Genomic DNA, 10816 nt, shown 5'->3' on the forward strand with positions numbered 1-10816 from the left:
TTCGATACATTAGATTTAAGGAACTGTAGTTCCTTAAATCTAATGTCCGTAGCCGCAATTAATGTCTAAGATATCTTCATATCCATCGTGTTATGAAGAGTATAAAAATAGCTTTAAAAAGCGTTGAATCATAAATGTATTAAAATAAATTAAAAATTGATTTTTATAGGTACGTCAGTTTTAACACAAGACGGTCATAGATTACAGGAATCGACGTACCATGGCAATAAGTCGCAAACTGTTTTTGATCTAAATGTTATATACAGTGTAAACTCTTTATAACGAATCTCAAGGGACCGAGCATTTTTGTTGGTTATAGACAGTTTTCGTTATAGGGAGGGAAGAGAAAAAAACATCAAATTTAACTAATTACAATAATTTATATATATAATAGATGGGTGACAATTGTGCGTTTAGTAACTCAGACCAAAATTTTCTACAGGCAATGTAATCTAAGAATAATGGCACATGTGTTAATGCAAATAACAGTAACAAATGCGAGACGGCTGTTTATGACCTCATGTGCCTTTTTAGAAATAGGTTAGCCGGCACCTCAATAGGTTACTTTTATAATCTAATTATAAAACAATTACACTTCAGTATGTTGTCGATGTCTAAATATGAAAATACTTCTTCGTAAGAGAGAGTGGTTGTTGCGTTATAAAGAGCGAATAACCATACCCATACATGGGTTTGTGTTGAACCAACCAAATTATACCTTTTTTTACATTATAGAGTGCTATTAAGGGTAGTAGTAGGTATAACATTATTAAGGGTTTACACTATACAGTGTATTCGTGAAGTTTAAGAATGATAATTAACACATTGACAATTGTTTACGTGTTTACAGACAAGGTCGTGAAGACTGGTGCGACGCCATTTTGCCTAGACAAGCGTTTTGGCGGGTTCATGATATTATAAATGTAAATTTTTAATTTTAAGCCAATGCTGAACATAATTAAAATTAAGAACTTCTATAGTTAATAATAATTTGAAGTGATTTTTAAAATCTTGTCCAATAACCTATTTGACCAGATTATCTGCTTATTTTTAGTAGCAAAGCGTTCCGACTTCTACCGGGAACTATAATAAATCATTGGTCGACCTTACTTGATCATCAAGTGTAATTTCTATGAGGTAATGGTTTTGTAAGATCATTAATATTTGACATTGCATTACGTATATGGTATGCACACCTAATTAGTTATTACTAATACGTAAATTATCCTAATGCTATTGTTAGATGAAATTTCTTGTCGGTTAAATTTCTTAATGATTTTGTAAGTTTTACACTATCACCCAAGCAGAAATATTTAAAATATCTTTAACACTACAGAAAAGATACCGTCCTTTCCTTCCACAACGTAAAATAGTATTACAAAGTTTCCGTACTTATTTTGTAACATTTATTGTGACACACAATTAAATAAACAATAGTAAATTACCATTGAGGAAAAAGGCAGCCTAGTGAGGTTATGAAAGAATATTTTTATGCTTATTGATATGACGTTTGTATAAAGAAAATATATTGTGAGGTAAAACGCGGTAATAGTTGCTTATAACTTATATAGATAAAAATATGCCATAGATTGAATTTTTTTGCAAAGACTATAGAGTACTTACATCCCTTACAAAAAGACTTTATAACAATATCTTATATGGTAAAAACTTTTGCAGTACAAAGTGACTTTGACTTTCTTGTTCATCTCTACTACACAAGTTCACTGAGCACTCTGTATTCTATACCTCTCATATTATTTTATTTATTCACACTTCGTTGCATTAAAAAAAATACAAATAACACAAGACATAAAAATTATAAGGGATGCAACGGGCCGCCTTATCGCTAACAAGCGATCTCTTCCAGGCAACCCTAGTGAGGGAAAAACTAAAAAAATAAATGTGATGAGTAAAGTGCAAGAAGTGCATAACCAAATGTTATATAAAAAAATTATCTAAAGTAATAGAAAAAACAAACTAAAATCTAAAAAGCTAATCTCACGGATTCCTCATACATTCTTCTATTATGGAGCGACAGAGTTTCAAGCCAAGCGTATTTTTTTATGTTACAGCTAACTTCAATTGGACAGCCAGCTTGCAATTCTGTGTAGTAAGTGTAAGAAGCTTCCCTAGGGGAAAGGGTATCTGCAACTGAGCTTAGACAAAACGTCAGCGTGTAGCATCCAACTATTATTAAATTAAATTAGAGAATTATCACTGAATAATCAAAATTTCTGGTAAAAAGTTAATTAATCAATATAGCTTTTTATGAATTTGACGATTATTCAAATGACCCTAATCCTTGGGATTGATTTACTCCAGTTCAAATATTTATGGCTGCTCTGCCTTACAAACAATTCATACGAATCAAAACTTGGCGAAAAAAAAGAGTAGCGGTGAGTTTCTTGCCAGTTCTTCTTGCCCGCTCTACGCCCTTGCCTTGCGAACTGGTAGTGAATGTAAATTTAGAATCAATTTAACATTTTTTCTTTTGGCGTTTATAAGTGGTTACCTATATAAATAAAGTTATTTTCAGTTTATTACTATCGTAAGTTTTAAGTAGGTATGGTTCAGTAAATGTTGATGTTGCTACATTGTAGGTTTGTTCGGATGTCACGGGGTCGGATCAACACGGTCAAGGAAAATGGAAGGAAACAATGTTGGCACTCTTAATTAACCATGACTTTTATGTGTATTATAGTAAGTACCGCTTGGCTAACAAGTAATGACTACTTCTATTGGCACTTGCGTGAATATTGAAATTGTGTTATGGCAATTACATATGAAGTTTCCCAGACCACTTCATGCATAAAACTATTTAAATATTTTGGTAATTGTATCAATAAAACTTTTAATAAAATTGTCTTAGGTAACAAATGAAAAGTTTAATTTATTTTAATAGCTACGAATTCAATATTTTAAAATCTGATGCCTTTTAACCGACTCAAAAATACTGTAACAATATTAAATAATAAGGAATATTATTGTAGCCTAACTGCTACTTAGTACGTATACGTATAATTTTTTGACAGTCAGAGTGAGATTCTGAAAGGAGGCTTAGCGTGAACTATTGTGTCTAAATCAGACTCCTTAGTAAAATGTGGTGTATTTTGACTTGTACGAGACATTTCGACAATGTGCGTACATTACGTATGCTATCGTACTTTAGTAATCGTACATTTTGGAAACATCATCCATACCTTCCACGTCTATACCAATCTTAAAAGCATTAGTCCTTTTTGGCTATAAAGATTTATAGATTTCGTTACCTATAAAATCGACTAATTCCATTATACAAGGCATAAGGTTGACTTACTATATTTAATAATTCATGTTTTAGATAAAACAAACATTGATTTATTTTATGAATATTTATCAAAGTTGACAAGTGACGATAAGATATGCGAATTTATTGATTTTTAAAATATTTAATTAGAATATTTTTAATCTTTTGCAGTGCTGGTCTAATCGCTTCAGCAAGCGACTCTCAACCTGAGGTCGTTGGAACGATCCCCGGCTGTGCACCAAAGGACTTTTTTCTATGTGCGCATTTAACATTCGTTCGAACGATGAAGGAAAACATCGTCAGAAAACCGGCATGATCCAAAAAATCGATGGCGTGTGTCGGCACAGGAGGCTGATCACATACTTGCCTATTACTTATTAGATTAACAAATGATATTAGAAACAGACACAGAAATCTGAGGCCCAGACCTAAAGAGCGCCACTGATTTTTTTTAAATCTATTACAATATTTAATTGGCAAATATTAATATATATTGACGTAATAATAGACAGTAATAAAATGCCAGTTCCAATAATTATGACGTCGTCTAATAACAAGAACATCGATGTTTTTTTTCAATATGCATAGAGTTAATGACGCAAACTTGAAATGAGTGGCACGACGTCGCTAATAATGTTTCCATGTAAGCTCGCAGTTTTTTTTATAGAACAGGGGGCAAACGGGCAGGAGGCTCATCTGATGTTAATTGAGACGGCCGCCCATGGACACTCTCAATGCCAGGGGTCTCGCGAGTGAGTTGCCGGCCTTTTAAGAATTGGTACGCTCTTTTCTTGAAGATACCCTAAGTCGAATTGGTTCATCCCTAGCATTGCTTATATCTATTAAGGCTACTTAAACAATGAGCGCTCTAAAGTGATTTACACGTTGTTATTTCGAAGCACTACTATGTAGTAGTATAATTATTAGTAGGTAAAATTATGTTGTTAGCGTCACCTTGGTTATATAATTAGAAAAAAATGATCATGACTTTTAACCGAGTATTGTTTCCAAACGACGTGAGTCCCAAAGAATATTATTTTTAAATTGAAATAACAATACAAAGTTTAATTGTTTTGTTATTTTAGAAGAATTATATGAGATGTTATTAATTCGCTGTTCATCTCTGATGCAATGAGGTTGGACATATTCCTGTGCAAGGGTCTAGCTTTTGCGTCAAAAATAAAAGACAGTAATTTTTTTTCTTCTAATTCTCACAATGACGAGTGGTATTATTATAGAGATATAAAAACCTTATAAAGTTTAATAGTCTGTGTAGGAACTGTGAATGAAAACATCTACAACACATACATTACCACAGACACGCGTATGTTTTAAAAACAATATCATTTAGTAAACTTGAATATATTGTTTGAAAACAGGTCATCATTCATTTTCCTCCATATCGAGTTGTTTAATTTTTTGTATTACAAACTCGAAGCTTAAAAGAAATCCTCAAAGGTAAGCTCACATTAAATTGAGGAAAAAGATGCTGGATTTACCAAAACAAAACGAAAGCCAAAATACGTTCGTGCCAGCGTGCGATAGAAATAACTATTCTGCGAATTAGAACTAAGTGACGAACAGAAAATGAAAGTATCCGCAGAAAAACTAAAATAATAGTTTCTGAGTAAAATGCCCTAAATCTAAAACAAGGGCAGAGCAAAAGAGCGATGGACCGACGAGATTGAAAGGGTAGCTGGAAAAAATGGAAATCAAAATAAGGTGGAAAAATTTTCAGGAGGCCTTTTCCCAGACGCATATGAATGTATAATATATGTCTATAAAATGTGGGTAATTAAGCCCTATATTTATATATTACAAACTCTAGCTAAACCTAAATCTGTTGTTTATCCCTACATTATTAGAAAGATATCTATATGGTCTAGGTGCCCCGGTTATAATTTCCAGAGACACCATTTTTCTTCAGCTTATAGGCACAACCATCAGAGCAATATTATATTATCGTCGACGTCTTGAGTCTAAGGCATGCCGATTTCCTCCCGATGTTTTCCTTCACAAACCATTTGTGCACAGCCGGGGATCGAACCTCAAAACTTTAATTACAACTCGCGTATAACATTCGTTAATGCTATGATAAAATGCTAAATGAATAAAATATAATGAAATATATGTACGTGTGCCTGATTATACTCTCGGGGTATATTTGGACTATTTGGGTATCTGCCGAGCCATGGAGAGGCCGAAAGAATGCCAAAAAAGAAGGCTTAGTAAGCCACAACATTATAGTCGAATACAAGGCCCATCAACTGCGTTGGCTGGGGCATCTTTTCCTCATGGGCCAAGCTACTGAAGGAAGCACCTACTGGCCAAGTTACCGTTGGTTCGGCAGAATGAGGAGTATCTGATGCAGCTGAAGCCAGCAGTTGGCGGCCAAGGCCATTTTGGAGGCCAAGTCATATTTTGGGTGGCAGATCCAAGGGAGTGAGTGTGTCATAGAATTGTACGGTTTTAAATAAATCGGTAAAACAGACACAGAGCTTCGCGTAATGTTAATTGCGTTGACAATATGTTCGATTACCTAACCTTACTTCCTATATAAATAGATAATTAATAATTATCATGAACTAATATTATATCAGTACTTACGTAAATTAAGATATTACCGATTTTCGATATGCGTAATCGGATAAAATATCACAGTGATGGATGACAGTGTTGTGAAAATAATTTAATTATTATTTACGAGTTGGAATGTTAAAATGCCGACAAAGCTGTTAGGACGAGGTCGTAAAATTTAATATTACGAGGAAAATGTTTTTTTCTATAATGTTTGAGTGATACAATATCTATTTTAATTAAATTATATTTCATATTAAATAAGGTTTTGAACATTTTATAGAACTAAAGACGTAAGTAATCATGACTACGTACTTATAGAACCAATACTAAAACTTTGCGAAAATGGAATCAAAAATAATTAATCTGATAGAGTTCTTTCATCAGTTCGTCCTAACATAATATCAATTCTGCCCCAGAATGTTTTTATTTTTTAAGTATCTAGTAATAACAAAATTCAGTAGTTTAAGTTGTGTAAGTTGTATATCTATAGATATATAAATAAAAATGAAAGGCAAAATATGTTGCTTCAACCTGACAAGGTTTTAATGAAAAGAAGTTTTTTTTTAATATTAAAAAAATATTGATAAAGGTAGATTAGGTTTTTATTCCGGAAAAATAAATTCGGAACGGAGTTTACGTTCATCGAATAATTATTGTTATAACTATTATTTGGCATCTATGCTAAATAAATAATAAAAATAAATTATGGTGCTGTGTTGAATGAAAAGTTAAGTTTATATTATAATGATATATTTCTCGTTAAAGCAAGATAAACGGAAATAAATAGACCCGAACGCTCCTAAGTCTACGCCGAAATCGCGGTAACAATTTTAAACCCGATATATTCTACCTATTTACATATTTCACTAGAAAAACAATACAACTTTTTGCCTATAACATTTAAATACCACAAATTTATATGAACGCCCTTGAGCTTCTTAATCCTTTTCGTCTCAAATGACACGCTTTCATCACCATCATTGTGTAATATTAATTACATATCGAAACGTATTTCAAAATAGTACTAAAATGATTTTATGAATTAATTTATTTATCTGCCTCGCTATATTTTAAATACAGTATATGTTACGTAGTTAATTATTTATTTAATTATAATATTCAACTGTATTAAAATAATTAATTCTAATCTTAAAATAAAAAGCGTATATTTAGTTTATTATTGGAATTTATTAATTAATTATTTGGTCGGTTTCATTATTAAATTCCTAAATGTATCTATACACTTCAAAAAGAACTTTAAAAAATTGTCGATAACTTTTTATATTATCAAATTATTATATATTTAATAAAAAACTTACCTATATTTGTATAATCCTCTACGGTAAACTATAGAACTCGTAAACTTCACCCAACACGCGTGCTACCACGAGAATGGCGGTTGTCGAAAAACGAAATGCGCGAGCTGCAGCGGTGGGGTGTACTATCGTAATCGCTTAATCGCGAAAGTAAACACATTTTACTTTTAAAAAATTAGGAATAAACATCTTTATATTCTTTAATTCAAATCTTAAAGCAAGCAGAAAGGAAACCTATGCAACACAAATATCGCTTTAAAAAAAGCCAAAATAGATCAATGTAATCTGTTGTCGCTTTGTGTATTAGCTTTGTGAATGTCTACGTGTTTTATTTTATAATATGGATATAAGTTAGCTGTAAGATTACTAATAAATAAATTAATAAAATCTCCAAGAAATATGTTTTGCAAGAATTTCTTAAACGAAATATTTACTGTTTCGAAACTTTAAAATAATACAATATTTTGTATAACTTAGGTGGGATGTACTAACGTAATCACTAATTGTGAAAGCAGTCACATTTTACTTCAAAAAGGCAGAACTTCAGAGGCATAAAAATGTTTATATTCTTCAATTCAAATCTGCAAGATATATGGGTTGTGCAAGAGTTTCTCATACAAAATATTTTTTGTTTTGAAATATTATAATATACTGTATAACTCAGCTAAAAATGCAATTGCAGTATTAAAACAGAGATTGCTCTGTGGGAGATAGAAATTAAGTTATCATTCATGTGTGAACGAAACACAATCAGTCACTGCGAAAGTTGGGTGATATTAATGGAAACAATCTCTCGGTTGATGAACTTTCTTTATTATATCTTTATTCCGCTACATAGTAAGAAATGCGCCATTGTTATAAGCTAACATGACGTTTTATTAGTACGCTAGTGTTCTTAACACAAAATATGTAATTCATCTAACTACAATAACCTTAAAAATTCTCTTTGGGTATCATGAAGATGCCTTATATTACGATAGAAATAAAACTAATTAAATAATGTAATTTTTTTTATTCAGAACTGGACAAACGTTTGGCCACAATCCCATTGGAGGACAAGCCTGTCCAGGAGATGCCTATTAATTAACCGCCGCTTAAATGAACCTATATTAAGGAGTTCCACTCTTTTGCTGTTTTTACAAAAAACGACGGTCGAAATCGTGCAGTGCGCCAGGAGATGACAACGATGGGGTGAAACTCCAGCGAGATTCTAGATGAGCTTTGTTTGATAGGGAAAGGCGGAATGTGAACTGCATGCATTATACTGAATTTATAGTCCATGCTTATGCTAAAAAGCCTACGTTACATTTCATTAAACTTCTGTATTTAAATGTTGTGCAATCCACCAAAAAATATCAAGAGATACACCGCCAAGGCGACAGGATTCTCTCTTTTGACCTTGTATTTTTATAAAATTTTGAACAAGATATTTATTCTATCAGAACTGTTTTCTGTTCTATAAGTCTTTTGAATAAACCGTGGCCTTGCAGATGTCCATTAAAATCTCATTAAACAAAAGCTATACTTAAAACAAACGCGCGTCATTATTTACCGACAAGTTAAGATTGTTTATAGCAAGGAGATCGCATCAAGAATTATTTATTCGACTTCGAAAGGATCAGCGTTCTAACTCTGTAACTTCCAATAGCGACAGTGATACCGTTACCCTACGTTTTCGTATGCAAGTTCGCTTTAGTTCTCTCAACATCCGTAGGCGCTGATATCGCAACTTTGGGATTGCGCGGTACAAAATTTCATTATTGTGATCAGAAGTAATAATGGCCCAGGAAAGCTTTTAACTATCTTATTTTACTGTAGATGTTCGGCGTGAATACGTCATAAGTAAACCAGTATGACGTGGACGTCCTAAACCCATAATCAATGTTTGGCAATCAGAAATCTAGAGGCTAGAGAATGGAATTCTTTAAATTTATTTACGCAACCTGGAAATTTTTATTAGTAAGTATTACAAACTGCGATATGTATCTTTGGGTTGTCATTTTATATCAATAGCAGAAATTAATTTCATTTATACGTGAATATTGTCGACTTAAAACATCCTACAAACAACAATTGTGCGATTCAGATATCCAACAAAACGCCAAAGAACGCCTCCGAGACTATATATTAATTGAAGTTAAGGTCGATTACAGATGAAAAAGAACTATTTGTCTTGAAGGCATTTGACATTTACGTATCTGACCCATACCTCCTGGGGGGTACGGTACACAAGGTAAATATGTAAAAATAAAGTGATAACACACATTTCATTTAGATTTATGCTATCACTATAAATATTCGTTAAGTATGTAATCCCTAAATAATTATAAGATAATAATTATTGATAACGATATGGCGATAATATTATTTTTAATGATTAATATATTATTTGTTAACAATTTTTTGATATTATTCTTTAACACAGTACTAAACTACTTAAATGTCTACGGAAAATGCAAACTACGAAATTTTAATGGTTTTTCATAATAATATTTAAAACATATTTATCTTTACGCACAGATTAATGAAATATATACAACATTAAACCATTAACCATAATAAATATCGACATTTTAAATAATCAATGGCTTTTATCCATAAGTAAAGCTTTTCAAAATAAACTTTCGTCTCTTGTGGATGGAGATTGGAGGCTGCTCCTTTGACAACCTACTTTTTTCTTTTTTCGTATGTAGGTATATTGCATACATGTAATCTAACGAAATAAGGCGCCATCTGGTAATCCTAAGGCCCTTTCTGACGGGTCTGGGCGTTACTGCATACGATTTTTTGCATTTTCTGAGAAGATTTACTATGGTAATATATATATTTTTTTTACCATAGGAAAGCAGAGATTTCAACGAACTGAAAGCACACCAACTTTTTGAAAAAAGCTGATATTTTGACGGGTGAATTTTCGATTGAAAATTAGGGTGTTTTTTTGAAATTAATTCAATATAAGGTGAAAAAATAAATATTTTTAGTCAAATAAATTACAGCGTATTTGGGACATAGAAAGGTAAGTTTTTACCAAATTTCGTTTGAAAAAAAAATTTTTTGTAAAAGATAAAAATAAAAAACCAAAAACTTTGTTTTTTGAATTTTTCACATAAAGTTTGATGTTATGTGAAAAATGTGTGAATACAAAAGTTTTAGATCTTTTTATTACCTACAACTTTGCCATTTAATTTTCTTCGATAGGACTTTTAGTTTTGCCGGAAATCGAGATAAACCGTTTTTTACCCTTAAACCTCCCCCCCCCCCCCTCCCCACCTCAGATCGCCCGTAAATTATTTTTCCTTTAATTTTTATAATATTATCCTCCCTTTCCAATAGGTTTCATCCTACTATTATTTTTTTCACTTTTTATTTATTTTAAAGGCTATCTGCACTGGTCTAATTAGTTTTCGTAAGATTTTATAACTATAGGTCTACCAGGATCTGATGGCAAAAAGGGAAAAAAGAAATTGACGCTAGCAATACTGGGGAAATTGGAGTAAAACGTTTTGATACTTTTTTTTCCTTATAGCGGCTGATTCTGTGTGTGATACATGCAAATATAAAAATTTAGCCAATGATCAAGGATAATTTTTGAAAATGTGGCTAATGTGGGGTTTGTAATTCAGATGAAAACTCC

The 10816-nt window shown here is 31.9% G+C and overlaps 1 protein-coding gene across 1 annotated transcript in view; it reads right to left on the minus strand.

Moving 5' to 3' along the window:
* LOC125053128 (long-chain fatty acid transport protein 4-like) overlaps nucleotides 1-7318 on the minus strand; it is a 29194-nt gene extending 21876 nt beyond the window's left edge. The window contains exon 1 of the mRNA XM_047654353.1: nucleotides 7186-7318. The gene's annotated coding sequence lies outside the window, so the exon portion shown is untranslated. The remainder of the gene's footprint in view (nucleotides 1-7185) is intronic.
* Nucleotides 7319-10816: the final 3498 nt, after the last annotated feature.

The sequence above is a fragment of the Pieris napi genome, chromosome 10 (assembly GCF_905475465.1).
Source record: "Pieris napi chromosome 10, ilPieNapi1.2, whole genome shotgun sequence".
NCBI lineage: Eukaryota > Metazoa > Arthropoda > Insecta > Lepidoptera > Pieridae > Pieris > Pieris napi.